This window comes from Amblyraja radiata, chromosome 1, assembly GCF_010909765.2.
Source record: "Amblyraja radiata isolate CabotCenter1 chromosome 1, sAmbRad1.1.pri, whole genome shotgun sequence".
Classification (NCBI taxonomy): domain Eukaryota; kingdom Metazoa; phylum Chordata; class Chondrichthyes; order Rajiformes; family Rajidae; genus Amblyraja; species Amblyraja radiata.
Genome location: NC_045956.1, coordinates 103,959,823 through 103,976,667, shown reverse-complemented (window position 1 = coordinate 103,976,667; position 16,845 = coordinate 103,959,823). Strand labels below are relative to the sequence as shown.

General features: G+C 40.8%; 1 long non-coding RNA gene across 1 annotated transcript; it reads right to left on the bottom strand.

The window, feature by feature from the left end:
* Positions 1 to 4,545: 4,545 nt before the first annotated feature.
* Positions 4,546 to 15,251, bottom strand: LOC116974240. Its single transcript, XR_004412320.1, has 3 exons — positions 15,207 to 15,251; positions 7,740 to 7,743; positions 4,546 to 4,600 (listed from the first exon to the last, which is right to left on the bottom strand). It is a non-coding gene; the product is annotated as an uncharacterized LOC116974240 (long non-coding RNA).
* Positions 15,252 to 16,845: the final 1,594 nt, after the last annotated feature.

Genomic DNA, 16,845 nt, shown 5'->3' with positions numbered 1-16,845 from the left:
TATGTGAATGCATGTGAATGTGTGGGTGTGGTGTGTATGTGATTACATATATACGTGCATACAAATTTACAATCTATATTTTTGGCAAACGTTTTTAATGTTCTCATAATACCTCCGAATAATCAACAGCCAGATATTGTGCATATAAAACATTTTCCTTTATTCTCTAAGACATTTCACATAATTTTCAGAATTTGTATTAAATTGTGATGGGCAATATTGAGGCATGGCAACAACAAAAAAAAACAGATGCTATCTATTGCCTTAACTCACACAAATTAAAGGAAGGTAAAGTCATTATTTTTAGGATGCATATTTCAGTCTCCGCTCATCTAATGGCGAGAATATGTAATCAATATAATTAATTAATCAATATATTTAATGATCGCAATGAATGGCGGTGCTGGCTCGAAGGGCCGAATGGCCTCCTCCTGCACCATATTTTCCATGTTTCTATGTTTCTAATTCTGACCTTTACAAATTCTGACCTCTTATGCACTTTTAATGCTAATTTATCCCCCGTGCCTGGTGCAAACCCCTTGAGGAATTTAAAAGGTGTAGTACTACACTTAAGAGAGAAATCAGGAGGACAAAAAGAGGACAAGAGTTATCTTAATTATATACTTGCAACAGATGTATATTAAGAGCAAAGCTGTAACTAAGGGAAGTTAAGGCCCCTTTATGGTTCAATGTAGAAGCAAGGAACAAGAGATGCTGTCTTTATCTTACACAAAAGATAGACACAGGTGGTGGAGTAACTCAGCGGGGCAAGCTGTAAATAGCTCATTCTAAGCTCCCCCCGTCTAGTTTCAGTCAATAAAATACTGAATCAAGCACTTGAGCAACTAAACATTATTTTGGATAACACAACACAAATTCCCCTATACGATACCTAACCACCGCAGGTTCGATCCTTGTATCTGCTTGGCCAAGCCCTTCTAGCCTCGTGCAAGCAGAGACACTCCAAAAGGTCACGCAGTCACAAGCGCTCTTCCAGAAGATCGACATCGGACCTCGTGGGTGCTGCCTTTTATATGTCCCCGAAACTTGATGGGCCGTACCACATGGAGATGGTCTCTTTATAACCCAATCATACATATAAGTCTACAGAGAGATTTAGGCCATTTGAAAGAATGGGCTGAAAGATGGCAGATGGAGTTTAATGCTGATAAGTGTGAGGTGCTACATCTTGGCAGGACAAATCAAAATAGGACGTACATGGTAAATGGTAGCGAATTGAGGAATGCAGTTGAACAGAGGGATCTAGGCATAGTTCCCTGAAGGTGGAATCTCATGTAGATAGGGTGGTAAAGAAAGCTTTTGGTATGCTAGCCTTTATAAATCAGAGCATTGAGTATAGAAGTTGGGATGTAATGTTAAAATTGTACAAGGCATTGGTGAGACCAATTCTGGAGTATGGTGTACAATTTTGGTCGCCCAATTATAGGAAGGATGTCAACAAAATAGAGAGAGTACAGAGGAGATTTACTAGAATGTTGCCTGGGTTTCAGCAACTAAGTTAAAGAGAAAGGTTGAATAAGTTAGGTCTTTATTCTCTGGAGCACAGAAGGTTAAGGGGGTCTTGATAGAGGTCTTTAAAATGATGAGAGGGATAGACAGAGTTGACGTGGACAAGCTTTTCGCATTGAGAGTAGGGAAGATTCAAACAAGAGGACATGACTTCAGAATTAAGGGACAGAAGTTTAGGGGTAACATGAGGGGGAACTGCTTTACTCAGAGAGTGGTAGCTGTGTGGAATGAGCTTCCAGTGGAAGTGGTGGAGGCAGGTTCGATTTTATCATTTAAAAATAAATTGGATAGGTATATGGATGGGAAAGGAATGGAGGGTTATGGTCTGAGTGCAGGTAGATGGGACAAGGGGAAAATAATTGTTCGGCACAGACTTGTAGGGCCGAGATGGCCTGTTTCCATGCTGTAATTGTTATATGGTTATATATGGTTATATTGATTAAAACAGTACATAATTGACAGTTCCCCAACCCAATAATATAATCTTAACTACATTTTATTCTCAAGAAGCTTCTAGAAGGAAGCCAACACAGAAGAATAGTGCAACATGTGCCCTGGGATTCAAACAGTTCCTCCAAGGCTCAACATTTCAACCAATCAACAATTAACAAATTAACCATCTCGCAACATTATTTATACTATTTACAATGCCCTTGCAGTGATCCAATCAAAATTATGTATTTAAGGTTCGTTTGCAAAACTGCTATACATTTTATCAAGTTAGGGAGAAACAAGGAGAACACCTGGATCCTTCACCATCCTGCATAGTAGTCTAAGCCTAAACTGGCTGGCACCATCCAAAGCCTGTAAACTTTCAGCTGACAAGTGCAGGGATTGTCCATTTTATGGTGTCTTTAATTTGGTCAGTATTAACAAAGCAGCATCTCTTGAGAAAAAGGATGGGTGATGAATTGGGATGAGTCTGAAGAAGGGTCCCACCCAAAACATCACCCATCCTTTTTCACGGAAGGACAACTTTTTCCACACAGAAGTTATGGACAATAGACAATAGATAGTAGACAATAGGTGCAGGAGAAGGCCATTCGGCCCTTCGAGCCAGCACCACCATTCACTATGATCATGGCTGATCATCAATATTCAGTACTCCATTCCTGCCTTCTCACCATATCCCTTGACCACCATCTTTAAGAACTCTATCTAACTCTCACTTGAAAGCATCCAGAAAATTGGCCTCCACTGTCTTCTGAGTCAGAGAATTCCACAGATTCACATCTCTCTCGGTGAAAAGGTTGCTGGGTATGTGGAACGAGCCTCTAAAGGAAGCCGCAGATGCAGGTGTGATTAGATAGATTCTGGATTAGTACAGGTATCAGAGGTTATTGGTAGAAGACAGGAGAATGGGGTTAGGAGAGAGAGAGATAGATCAGCCATCTTTGAATTGAGGAGTATACGTGATGGGCCGAATGGCCTAATTCTGCTATTGCTTATGATCTTATGACCTAATTACATTTAAAAGACATTTAAACAAGTACATGGATAGAAAAGACCCGAAATGTTACCCATTCCTTCTCTCCGGAGATGTTGCCTGTCCCGCTGAGTTACTCCAGCATTTTGTGTCTATCTGTAGACAAATGGGTCTAGCTTGGGACAACAGCTTGGTCAGCAAAGACGAGTTGGGCCGAAGGGCCTGTTTCCATCCAGTATGGTTCTATGACTCCTTGACTGCATGGACTGCACCCAGGCTTGTGTTTATATTTCAACTACTGATAGGTTAATTTATCAACACAAAACATTGTATAGCTAATTGCATTTGGCAACACCAGATAATTGAACATATGCTGTTTGTAGAGTTTCTATTTCAGGATTGAAGCCTATCCAGATTTAGATTGAGCACTCAGTTTTTGAAATGAAACTGACCAGACTGCAAATGGTGGAGATTTAAATTTAAAGAAATCTCCTGCCCACCCTGAATACCATGTGCGCTGCTGGCATCTGGGTGAAAAGAAAGGCAAAGTAATTGATTTTACGGCCCCTTCAGTATAAAATATGAGGTAGTTCTCAAGGTTACATGCCTAAGGCTAACAATCTGTTTTCTCCTTATTCCTAATGCCAACTTCAAATGATAATTTCTCACTGTTGAATTCTCTGCGCTGGAAATAGTGGAACAGATCTTGCATTGACCAGAGCACCAATAACTGCTAGCTTTGCACTTTACTGTGACATCCAGCCTGGTGCTGGGTACAGACAGATGCTCAGATGCCAGGTCCCAGTTCATTGGTTTGGCCCAGCATCACATAGGTTATGCTGCTCCCCCTAGTGACCAGCTTTACTCACAGTAAGACCTTGAAAGACAGTGTGACCCCCTTCCCCAGTCTCACGAGCTGTTAAAAATGGCTGAATGTCTTTCATTTACTGTAACAAACATCCAAGGAATAAAATTAATACTAATATTAGTTTTTTTAATTGTGTTTTTTTTATAAGGCACACACATGGAAAAACAATTAAGGGCCTGTCCCACTTTCACGAGGTAATTCACGAATTCTCCTGAGTTTCCCCCTTGATTCAAACTCGCAGAATGTTCGTAACGGGTCCGTAGGAGGTCGTAGGAGTTTGTAGATATATTGTAACGGCTCGTTATGCTAGCCGTAGGTACTCGTAGCATCAGGTAATTCGGGACGTTTTTTCCAGCCCAATAAAAATTGTCCAAGAGTAAAAAAATGGTCGGAATGAAAGAAATTGCAACTTTTTACTCGTAAGGGCATCGAAATAGTCGTGGGAATTCGTAGACATACTCGTAGGAGTTCGTAGGAGTTTGTGAACATAGTCGTGGAAGGTCGTAGGAGTTCGTAGATTACCACGATCTTGATTTTTTTTTAGATCCTTTAAACTCGGCAAAGGTTTTGAATTAAGTCGTGAATGTGGGACAGGCCCTTTAGATTCATTTAAACCTATTGAACTAAATCAAACAAAAAGGCTTCTTAACCATTCTTTGGCAGACATGTATTGCCGTTCCGATTGGTTGAATGATTAATTGAAAGATACAGCAAGGAAACAGGCCGTTTCACCCACATAGTACATGCCAACTAATGATCAACTGTTCACAACAGTTCTACATTATCCCAGCTTTGTATCCACTCTATACATAGTGAGGGTAATTTACACAAGCCAATTAACCTACAAACCCTTAAGGGCCTGTCCTACTTGGGCGACCTAATCCGTTCAGGCGAGTTTGCCCTCGACTCATACTCGCAGCATGGTCGACACGAGGTCGTAGGAGGTCTTTGTGACTCTCCTTCATGCTCGAGAGTAGTCCCCGTGTACTCGAGGCCTCAGCTAGGTCGCGGCGTATTTTTCAACATGTTGTAAAATGCCTGCGAGTAAAAAAAGGTCGCCATAGAAAATATCGATACTTTTTTTACTCGTAGGTTTAGTCGTAGTAGGTCGTAGTAGGTCGACATGTTAGTCGTAGGTAATCAAGGGTAGTCAAAGGTAGTCGTAGATAGTCTTAATCATAGTCGAATGGAGGTCGGAGGAGATTGAAGGAGGTCGTCTTCACTCTCCACTATTCGGTATACAATTTTCCCGAAGTTAGTCGTAGCTAGTCGTAGCTAGTCGAAGCTGATCTTCAACATAGTCGAGGGAGGTCGAAGGAGGTCTTCTACATAGTTGAAGGAGATCTTCAACATGACATTTTTACCTCTTTGGGATAAGGGAGGAAACCGGAACACCAGGAGGAAACCCACACAGTATTGGTCTAATCGAGATCTGTTCCACTATTTCCACTGCAGAGGATTCAACAGTGAGAAATTATTATTTAAATTTGTCATTGGAAATGAGGAGAAAGATGATTGCTAAACTTAGGTATGTAACCTTGAGAACAGAGAGAACGTGCAAACTCCACATAGACAGCAACCGAGATCAGGATTAACCTGGATCTCTGGCGCTGTGAGGCTGTTGTTTAACATCGGTGCTACTGTGTCAACCCATAGTGGCACAGTGACACATTTATTTCAATGTGGCCATAGGCTTTTAAAATCAGATTTCTAAGCTTACAAGCCACAAAGAGCAATAACCCCTGAAAATGTGAACCACAAAATGGCTTCTCAACAGGCTACTAGTGAGTATTGTACAAGTGAGAAGACAACTTTCCTTTATTCAGTGCATATTTCAACCCATATTTGTGGGTTAATTCAAAGCAGACCCTTAAATTTAAGATTAATTGTCCAATGAAGCATAAAGATATGTAAGAAGGTTTTTAAAATAATATGGCAAAAATAACAAGATAGTGAACAATAGATATTGTTACAAATTAAGTAATTTAAATGTATTATATTTCACAATGACATCTTTAATATTGCATTGAACAATGATCCTTGGTCAGTGTTAAATGAAATTTTCAAGTATTAATATTTCATTAAGATTTTCTTGAGTCGATACCTGAGAGATAGATAAAATGCTGGAATAACTCAGGCAGCATCTCTAAAGATAAAGAGTAGGTAACGTTTCGGGCCGGAACCCTTCTTCAGCCACATACCTTGCTGAAGTCAATACCTTGCTAGAATTTCAATTGTATCCAGCATTACTGGCACCTGGCCCAAAGATCTGATCCTATTGATCCTTGTTCAACATCTAAACATGTCAGACTTGAAGCAATATTTTAGACCTCAATAATTCAATACCAGTATCTCAAACTACTTTTCGTACAAAAAACAAATCACTGAACCCAGCAGTTCAAACTGCATCTGTGGTGGTAAAGTAGTAGTCAATGGTTTGTGTCAAACTCCTGCATCAGGATTTGAAAGTGGAGTCACATGTAGATAGGGTGGTCAAGGGGTCGTTTGGTACATTGGCCTTCATCAGATTGGATATTGAGTATAGACGTCGAGACATTACGTGACAGTTGCAGAATGATCTGCGTTGGAATGGTCAGACTCATCATGCAACGGTGAAAGCAACAGGTGCCCTAAACTTTCTGAGGCGCAACTTTCATCATTGTTCATCATTGTTCAACTTCTGTCAAGGAGAAGCTATACTTCACCCTCGTTAGACCTCATTTGGACTAGGCAGTTGCAGCATGGGACCCATACACAAATAAAAACATTTCTTCCATCGAACGTGTCCAAAGACAGGCAGCTTGATTTGTTACTAACACCTATGAGAGAGAAGCGAGTGTCACCAAACTTCTAAATTCTCTGGGGTGGAACCCTCTCCAAGACAGACGTGAAGCTCATCGTTTGACCTGTTTTTACAAAATGTTAAATGGTCAGCTAGACATAAATTACAAGACCTACACCAAACCCAAACCAATTAGGAGCAGACGAGGGCATTCGATCCAATTTGTGATCCCAGCTACAAAGACAGATGTATACAGCAATTCGTTCTTCCCCCGCACAATTAATGCATGGAATAATCTCCTTCCAACTATAGTTACCCAACCAGATGCAACTAAATTTAAAGTAGCTCTTTCTTCCCAATAACCCTTTCTGGCTTAAGCCCTCCCTTCACCACCTCCAGTTTAAATTCCATTTGGAATATTTTGGAGGACCAAGAAACCAAGAACCAAGTATAACACATTGGTGCTACCATACTTAGAATATTGTGCTCAGTTTTGACTACTCTTCTATAGAAAGGACTAGACTAAGTGTTCACATGGGAGGGCTGGTCCCCCGATGCAATATTTCACCTCTACACCAATACCAATATAGGTGGCCAGTGGCTTTCTGGAGTGCTGGTATGGGTGTTGTTGGCTGCAAGGACTACTGGTCTCCAGAGGGCTAGTATGGATATTGTGGGCCAAATGGATTTTTGGGGTGGCAGCTCAGTCCCTCAAGCCTGATGTGCTGGCAGCTCACTCACGTCTGGTGGGCTGGCAGTTGACTCACGGCTATTCCTTGAAATTCCATTTCAAGCAGAGTGCAAGGCCACCAAATTCAAGTGCAGTTTCTTACCTCTTCGAGCAGGGTGCAAGGCCACAAAATTCAAGTGCAGTTTCATACCACTTCAAGCAGGGTGCAAGGCCACTGAATTCAAGTGCAGTTTCCAGCCACTTCAAGCAGGGTGCAAAGCCACCAAATTCAAGTGCAGTTTCATACCATTTCATGCAGAGTGCAACAACACCACATTTAAATGCATTTTCATACCATTTCAAGCAGGGTGAAACCACCATAAAACCACACAAGACACCACACTCATAGTTCAGTAGACATTCAATGTGTTCAGTTGATTCACAGCTCAGACAGAGTCATGACCTGTCTCTCCCCCATCATGCAGAAACTGAGCCACACCTACACTTCCGGGTTTTATAATCCCTCCCCCTCCAACCGGAAAAGGTGTGGCCTTCATAGCGTGATTGACAGGAGAGAGATTCTCAACATTTTTTAAACGCTAATAACACTTTTATTTTTCATTGATGGGAAGAATCCTCTGCACCTGATGAGTGGAGGTGGACTGAGTAAGATGGCCAAAAATCACAGCCGTAAGTGGTAGCGTTTTATCTAAAATCAATATAGTGTAAACTGGTCGTTGTCAAGTTTAGACAAACAACCATTTGCAGTGCCTTTTCACTTCAACCCAAAACCCCCAAGCAACCATCCGCAGTGCCTTTTCACTTCAACCTAAACCCCCCCCCCCCAAACAACCATTTGCATTGCCTTTTTACTTCAACCCAAAACCCTCAAACAACCATTTGCAGTGCCTTTTTACTTCAACCCAAACCTCCCAAACAACCATTTGCAGTGCCTTTTTACTTCAACCCAAAACCCCCAAACAACCATTTGCAGTGCCTTTTTTACTTCAAACCAATGGTATTTTCATTTTCAAACCACACTAAGGGCACTCACAGTTGAGTAGACATGTGTTCAGTGTTATTCAGAGCTCAGAGAGACGTAACTTTCTCGCTTCTGCCATCTTGCAGAGACTGAGTGAGGCACACCACTTCCGGGGTTTATTGTCCCTCCCCCCTCCCACCAGCAGGGGCAGCAGAGAGAATGATGACATTTTTTTAAACATTAATATCTCTCTGATTTTCCATCGATGGGGAAAACCCTTTCGTCCGGTCCGGCGGAGGGGGGCTCTGAGCGAGGTGGCCAAAAATGACAGCCGTAAGTGGCGGCGTTCCCTCGGAAATCACATCGCAGTGATTCAAAAGCGGCCGAGATCTTACTTTTAGTAATATAGATATCATGAAGTTGGAAAGAGTGCCGAGATGATTGATGAAGATGTTGCAAGGATATGAGGACTGAGCAACAGGGAGAGATTGGGCAGGCTAGGACTTTATTCCTTGGAGTGCTATTAGCTGAGGAGTGGTCTTATAAGGTGTATAAAATCAAGAGGGGCATAGATAAGTTGAATGCACAGCATCTCGTAACCAGAGTATGGGAATCAAAAACAAGAGGACATATATTTAAGGGGCTAGTTTCACATAAACCTGAGCGGCACCCTTTTCAATCAGAGGGTGGTAAATAAATAGAATGAGCTGCAAGAAGAGGTAATTAAGGCAGATAGTGTAAGTGATTTTAAAAGACACTTGGGCAGGTACATGGAAAGGTTTAGAGGGAAATGGCCAAATCCAGGCAAGTGGGACTAGCATAGATGGGGTATCCCAGTAGGCATGGACGAGTTGGCATGGACAGCAAAACTTGTATCTTCAGAACCTAAAGTTCCGTTTTACAACCAGAAAAATAAAGGCAATGGAGGCATGGAAACCTCACAACCTTTAAGATCATCTTCTTGTCACACACCACCCTGATTTAGAAATACGCCAACATGCAAGTCCTCACACTAACAGCAAAATGCCAGAACTTCTGCCAAAGGGATTGCAAGTCCGCTTACCGCGACATCTTAAATGCAGTATGGAAAGGCACTGTGTGCTGGTTTTGCCAGCTTCCAAGAGCTTTATCCCATGAATGAATTAAAAAGCTTTACCCCACTCCCATATTTGAAACTGCAGACAACATTAAACAGAACTGAACACTGGACAAATTTGCACATGTTCACCCAAGACAGGGTGCATCTGTACAATATTACAACATACTGGAAAGCTGACATTCATTATCCAAATCTGAGCTATTTCTTGAAACCAAAGTCAAAGGAAGAGTGCATCTGAAGCATTATCACTTTTCACTCTTCTGTTGCTGTAAAACCTATATTTTGGCTTTTTAAATTTTCTGTCTTTGTTTCGCTTTTGCAATCATTTATTTTCAATAAAAAGGAGAATGTCTGGCAGATAGGAGTAACAAAAAGCCAATTACTACTGGTTTTCTAGATGGGTGGAATTTTTAGAGAGGTCATCATGTTTGGTGTATATAACTTCTGGAGACACAGGTCCTTTAGCCCAGCTTGCCTACACCGACCAACATGACCCATCTACATTAGTCCCATCTGCCTGTGTTTGGCTAATATCCTTCTAAACCTATTCCATCCATGTTCCAGTCCAAACTATTTTTAAATGTTATGATAATACCTGCCTCAACTACCTCCTCTGGCAGCTCATTACATATACCTGCCACCATTTGTGTAAAAATTATGCCCCTCAGGTTACTATTAAATCTTGCCCCCTTCACCTTAAACCTTTGTCCTCTGGTTCTTGATTCCCCTATTGGGTAAAAGACTGTACATTTACCCTACCTATTCGTCTCATGATTTATACGCCTCTGTAAGATCATTCTTCATTCTCTTGTGCTACAAAGAATAAAGTCCCTCCCTGCTCAACCTCTCCCTCTCGCTCAGAGCCTCAGGTCCTTTTCAATATCCTTGAAAATCTCCTCTGCACCGTTTCCGGCTTAATAAAATGTTTCCTATAAAAGGGTGGTCGAAATGAATGCAATACTCCAAATGTGGTCTCACCAATGTCTTGTACAACTGTAACATAACCTCCCAACTTCCATGCTCAATGCTCTGACTAAGAAGGCTACTGTGCGGGAAGCCTTCTTGACCACCCTATCTACCTGTGACACAACTTTCAATTAACTATGTACATGCCCTTTCCTCTAGATTCCCCAGAGCCCCACCATTCACTATGTAGGTCCTGCAATGTTAGACTTCCCAAAATACAACACCTCGCACTTCTATGTATTCAATTCCATCAACCATTCTTCAGCCCACCTGCCCAACCATTCAAGATCCTGCTGCAATTTTTGACACCCATCTTCACTATCTACAATACTACCCACTTTAGTGTAATCTACAAACTTACTAATCATGCCTTGTATGTTTTCATCCAAATCATTGATATAGATGATTTATCTGTTTTATCACAAATAATAACTTTGCACTGGAGGGATTAATGTATCTATTCTCTAGATTAACACAAAATAAGCAATCTTTCCTTCCTATTCCCAAATGCTTAAAATTAATATTGAACCGTGGTGCCAAGTAGTTGACTAATTGCAGAGATATTTTTGCTGAGTGCTTTCTTACACAAGTAACAGTTTCTTTAATTTGAATCTGATTAGAAAACCAATTGATGAAAGCAAAATCTCTTCTGAAGCGTGGGGATGTTGTCAAATGAGGACGTGGCCAGGAGCAAAACAATTTGATGATAATCTGCATTATATTCAAAATCTTGGGAGCTGCTAACTTGATCTGTTAGTAGTTCTTTCTGTAATTTAATTCTCAATCTTGGAAGAATCTCCTGTGAATATATTTTTAATTGGAACTAGATTATGTAATGTATCGCTCACATTGTAATGTAGCAATCAAAATCCTCCTGAAACATTTATTCTGAAACTGAAAAATCCTCACAAACAATTTGTCTTGAGAAAGGGGAACATTAGTAAAAGTGACTTCATAATTTCATTTAAATAATTAGTGCGGCCTGTTTGAATGTACAAAAAATAATGTAGGAATCAATTCAACATTATTTCAAATAATGATATTTGATATCCCCAGAATTAATTAATTTAATGCTGGTCAAGACCAAATTGCAAACTTTGTGTGCATGTTATAACACAAGCTGGTAAATATTGCATTTAATCTATTCTTCTTCTTATCGAGTCCACACACAAGATTAGAAGTTCTTCAGCCAGAGCTGAACACACTTCTCGGCATCTGCACAATGGTGTCTGTCTTGCGCTTCTTGTGCTTCTTGTGCGTGGTGGTGGAAAGATTGGTTGAAACAGGGCCGCGACGTGAACGCTCTTTCCTTGGCCCCATTTAATCTATTGTAAATGATTTAAAGATAAAGCCGACAAAGCACTGGATGAACTTGTTCTTCACCTGCACAACGTGTCGGGCTTCCTCAGAAAAACTTGTTCAATATGTTATTTCTATAAACTATGAAATATTTTAAAATAATTTAATAATAAAATAATAAAATATTTAAAAACAAATTTTTAAAATAATACATGCTCTCTAGTCAGATGAATTGATACAATGCAGATTGGAAAATGAACATTAGTGTAAAATGTTCTCTAATCCTTTTCAAGTAGAGCGTTATATTGAAGCAGCACAGCAACAGGCCCTTCAGCCCAGCAAGTCCAGGCTAACCATCTAACACAAATTTATTCCAAACCCATTTTGTTCTCCCGACATTCCCATTTACTGCTCCCAGATTCCAACACTAGCCTACATACTAGGTGCAATTTTCAGTGAACAATTAACACATTTTCTCCACGTCTTTCATGTGTGGGAGCACCTGGATGAAAGTGCACGGTCACGGTGAGAACAAGTAAACCCCATCCAGCCCGCACCTGAAGCCAGCAATGACCCGAGTCTGCTGTCGTTGGGAGTTCGCAGCTCTACTAGTTGCAACACTGTGCTACTTTCATAACGTTTGATGCAACTGATAACTAAAGTTTGGAGTCGTTTTCTATTGATCATTGCAAGAATATCATCCATCAAATTGCATTCTGTATATTTTCTACCATCATAATTCTACAATTACTGAGATATTTCAAATGGAACAGCTAACTAAAAGAGAACACAATTTGTTCTATTTTCAGTTTGGTATGACCAACATGACTGATGAGATACAGAATGTCATAATTTAGGTCCAAGTCAGTTTTGAAGTAATTGAATTTTATAAAAAAAATACTAGACTAAGTGGGACCTGTTGGGTCTCATGTTCACACGGGAGGGCTGGTCCCCCAACGCAATATTCCACCTCTCCACCAATTCCAATACTGGTGGCCAGTAGGGGGGGGGGGGTTGAGCTTTCTGGAGCGCTGGTATGGGTGTTGTGGGCTGAAGGGACTGGTCTCCAGAGGGCTAGTATGGACATTGTGGGCCAAATGGATTCGTGGGGTGGCAGCTCAGTCCCTCAAGTCTGATTTGCTGGCAACTCACTCAAGGCTGGTGGGCCGGCAGTTGACTCACGGCTATTCCTTGAAATTCCATTTCAAGCAGGGTGCAAGGCCACCAAATTCAAGTTCAGTTTCTTACCACTTCAAGCAAGGTGCAAGTCCACCAAATTCAAGTGCAGTTTCATACCATTTCAAGCAGGGTGCAAGGCCACCAAATTCAAAAGCAGTTTCATACCATTTCATGCAGGGTGCAAGGTCACCACATTCAAATGCAGTTTCGTACCATTTCAAGCAGGGTGAAACCACCATAAAACCACCATTAAAACACACAAAACACCACACAGTTCAGTAGACATTCAGTGTGTTCAGTTGATTCACAGCTCAGACAGAGTCGTGACCTCTCCCTCCCCCATCATGCAGAGACTGCCACACCCATACTTCCGGGTTTTATAATCCCTCCCCCCTCCCAGGTGTGGTCTTCTTGGCGTGATTGACAGGAGAGAGATTCTCAACATTTTTTAAACACTAATAACACTTTATTTTTCATTGTTGTGAACAATCCTCTGCACCTGATGAGCGGAGGGGGACTGAGTAAGATTGCCAAAAATCCCAGCCGCAAGTGGTGGCATTTTAACTAAAATCAATATACAGTGCAAACAGGAAGTTGTCAAGTTTAGACCACCAACCATTCGCAGTGATTTTTACTTCAACCCAAAGCCGCAAACCAACCATTTGCAGTGCTTTTAACTTCAACCCAAAACCCCACCCAACCATTTGCAGTGCATTTACTTCAACCCAACGACATTTTCTTTTTCAAACCACATTAAGGGCACTCAAGGTCAGTAAAACCACACTCACAGTTTAGTGGGCATGCGTTCAGTGTTATTCACAGATCAGACTGGGAGACGTGACCCTCTCACTTCCCCCATCTTGCAGAGACTGACTGAGGCACAACACTTCCTGGTTTTATAGTCCCTCCCCCCTCCCACCAGCAGGGGCAGCAGAGAGAATGTCAAAAAAAATTAAACATTAATAACTCTTTTATGTTTCATTGATGGGAAAAATCTCTTGCCCTGCACAGCGGAGGGGGCTCTGAGTAAGCTGGCCAAAAATCACAGCCGTAAGTGGCAGCGTTTTTTCTAAAATCATGAAACAGAAAAACAGGAAGTGGTCAAGATCTTACTTTTAGTAATATAGATGTGTGGGGCAGGGTGAAGGACAATAAAAGGCTTAGGCTATGCAGAGTTAATGTAGGTATGTTACAAAACTTACCTTCAGTGGCGCTGCAGTTCCGTCATTGGCCGTGTGCGCGACTTTGGCGCCTTTGAAGGGGGGGTGGAATTAAAATGCCGTTCTCTCCTGCCTATCCGAAATATGTTTTCTCGGGCTTCTACCTGATGCTGAAAAATCATTCAGACTGCTGATCTCAGAAATTTATTTTTTTAAACCGTGGGATAATTTAATTGCTGGAGTAAAATAAAAATCTACTTCTAACACCGTCAACGCCGACAACGGGACGGATCTCACGTAGGGGAGAAAACATAAGGTAAGTCCTTTAATTTACATATAAACTTGCTTCTTAGGATTACTTTAATCAAAATTTCGTCGGCGAAAATGTGATTAAAGCCCCATACGAACCGGCAGTGTTTTTCCTGCTGATATGGGGTTTAAATTCACCGCAAACCGCAACGTTCCAAACGATCATGTTCCACAAAATCTCACTCGCAAGCTGATTTAAATGGCCATTAATTTACAGGAATTAAACACTAAATTCCTTCCATTTGGCCTAAAAATTCATGACAATGAGAATTTAAAATCATGTTATATTGTGAATTCTTGTGTGAATGTTATTTGGACACTTAGGCTATTTAAAAATGTTAACCTTTTCTTAAGAAATGGATAGATGTTTAGATCTAGTAATTGAATTTTGTAATTAGCTACAATTAGGTAACTAACTAATTATATGCTTTAATTTCAGGTCATCCAAGTAAGATTGTTTCATATTTGTTTAAGAATGCTTCAATCTATAATGACTGAACATTTCATTCAGTTCTCTTAATTTTTAAGAAAGTTATGGGCTTTTGACTGTCCTCGATCACAGCTTTTGAGTTAAGTCAATGGAAAAGCAATAGGGAACAAGATGCTAATTTCAGTATGAAAATGGCCATTACCTTTTTAATACTGAAGATATTAAAGTGAATTAGGTGTCAAATTAAACTTATTTTTATGCTTTATCTGATGTGATAAATTGCAGACTTGATTTCTAAAATCTCAAAATGTTGTAACAATGCTAGTTAATGCAGCTCCATTTTAAAATTAAACATTCTGTTCAGATTCTTCAGTGTTTTGTCTAGAATGCACCGTATGTTGAGCTAACTTGATTGGTTGAACGATTGAAATATACAGCATGGAAACAGGCCCTTTGGCCCACCGAGACCACACCGACCACTGATCACCCGTTTACACGAGTTCTACGTTATCCCACTTTCTCACCCACTTGCTGCACATTTGGGGCAATTTACAGCGGGCAATTAGCCTCTAAGCCTGCATACCTTTGGAAGGTGGGGGGAAATGGAGCACCCCAAGAAAACCCACGTGGTCACAGGGAGAATGTGCAAACTCCTCACAGACAGCGCCAAACATCAGGTTCAAACCTAAGTCTGTGGCACTGTGAGGCAGCAGCTCTACCAGTTGCACCACCGTGCCATGCAAATTAAATAGTCAATTAGACCTATGTACAGTGAAATTTACAGTAGTCAAAACTTATTACCTTCACAACATACGTGCTTCAAGCAAATTAAATGGTCAATTCTAGGTTATATCTCCAAAGTAACAAACTCTCTTCAGGGAAGTTTCATTGAAGCATAGTCAGTGTTATTGAAGGGTATGTGAGCTGGAAACTATACTCACCTGCCGGTGGTCATGTTTGACTGGAAAGCCCACATCCAAAACCCACACTGCTCTGACAAGAGAAAACAACAATTTGAAACTATTCATTTCTACTGCCACTTTGCTGATCCCACACAAAATGCATTTGGGGAATTACATTTGCACTGAATAGTATATTCATATTAAAGAACGATTAGGAAAGAACTGCACAGTACGAATCCCACTTCAACCCCTTTCCCACAAATTGATTTACAATGCTGCAATGCACTGAAGTGAATCTCAATTTAACAAGGTATGGAGTATGCTTGGGGAAGACATAGTGCTTATGATGTTAAGGACTGCACTTTTTTGTCCCCAATGTGTAGCAAAGTTGCAAATGAATTATTTACAAGCATAATAATGGTGTTGTTACTTATAGCACTCAGTGAAAATCTCCTGGAGGGAGCTGCTTTTAAAATAAGTTCATCGTCTGTCTCTGTGCAATAACCTACTATTTGAGGGTTATTTATATTTATTGGCATCTGCAATGTACTCAGCAGAACTGCTTAAATCTGCTATTCTCAACCTGATCTATAAAGGTACATTCCATTTCTCAAATATTCTGCTGTTCACCAGAAGCCATCTAAATTTATTGGCTCCCTAACAGCTCACTGCAGGAATGGGAAAGAGACCGAGCAATACACAGGGTGTGCAATATGTTTAACAATGAATCGTATAATTAAATTGAAAAGCCCATGACAGGTCAGTAGGTCTGTAGCACTGTTTACCTCAAGCATTTTCAACACTTTTTCCACTCAGTTGTACATCTTTTCTCACATTGCTTCATATTTTGCAATTTAGCTTTAAAACAGCAAAACGATAGAGGATGAAAATATGAACACAATGTTTAACTTTAAAATGCGGCAGCATTAACCTTGTGTAGCCGGAGCCATTTATTGCCCTCCAAGCTTGCTCAGTACACCGCACCAAGATGGATCTTGACTTTACTCCCACACCTTGCCTGGAGCAAGTTACTGAGGCTGACTCCTGATCCTCATGTGGTGCACTGCACTGGGTATTCCTACCCGAAGTAGCAACCTCGGCGCCGTGGGGGATTTCCGGGACTGTTGGGCTCCGCTTGGGGTGGACGTCATCCTCAATAAGGATTGTAATATAGTTGTATAGTAGTTATTTAATATATTTGTTTGTCTTGTATTATGCTGGTGGGTTTTGTTTTGATTTATTT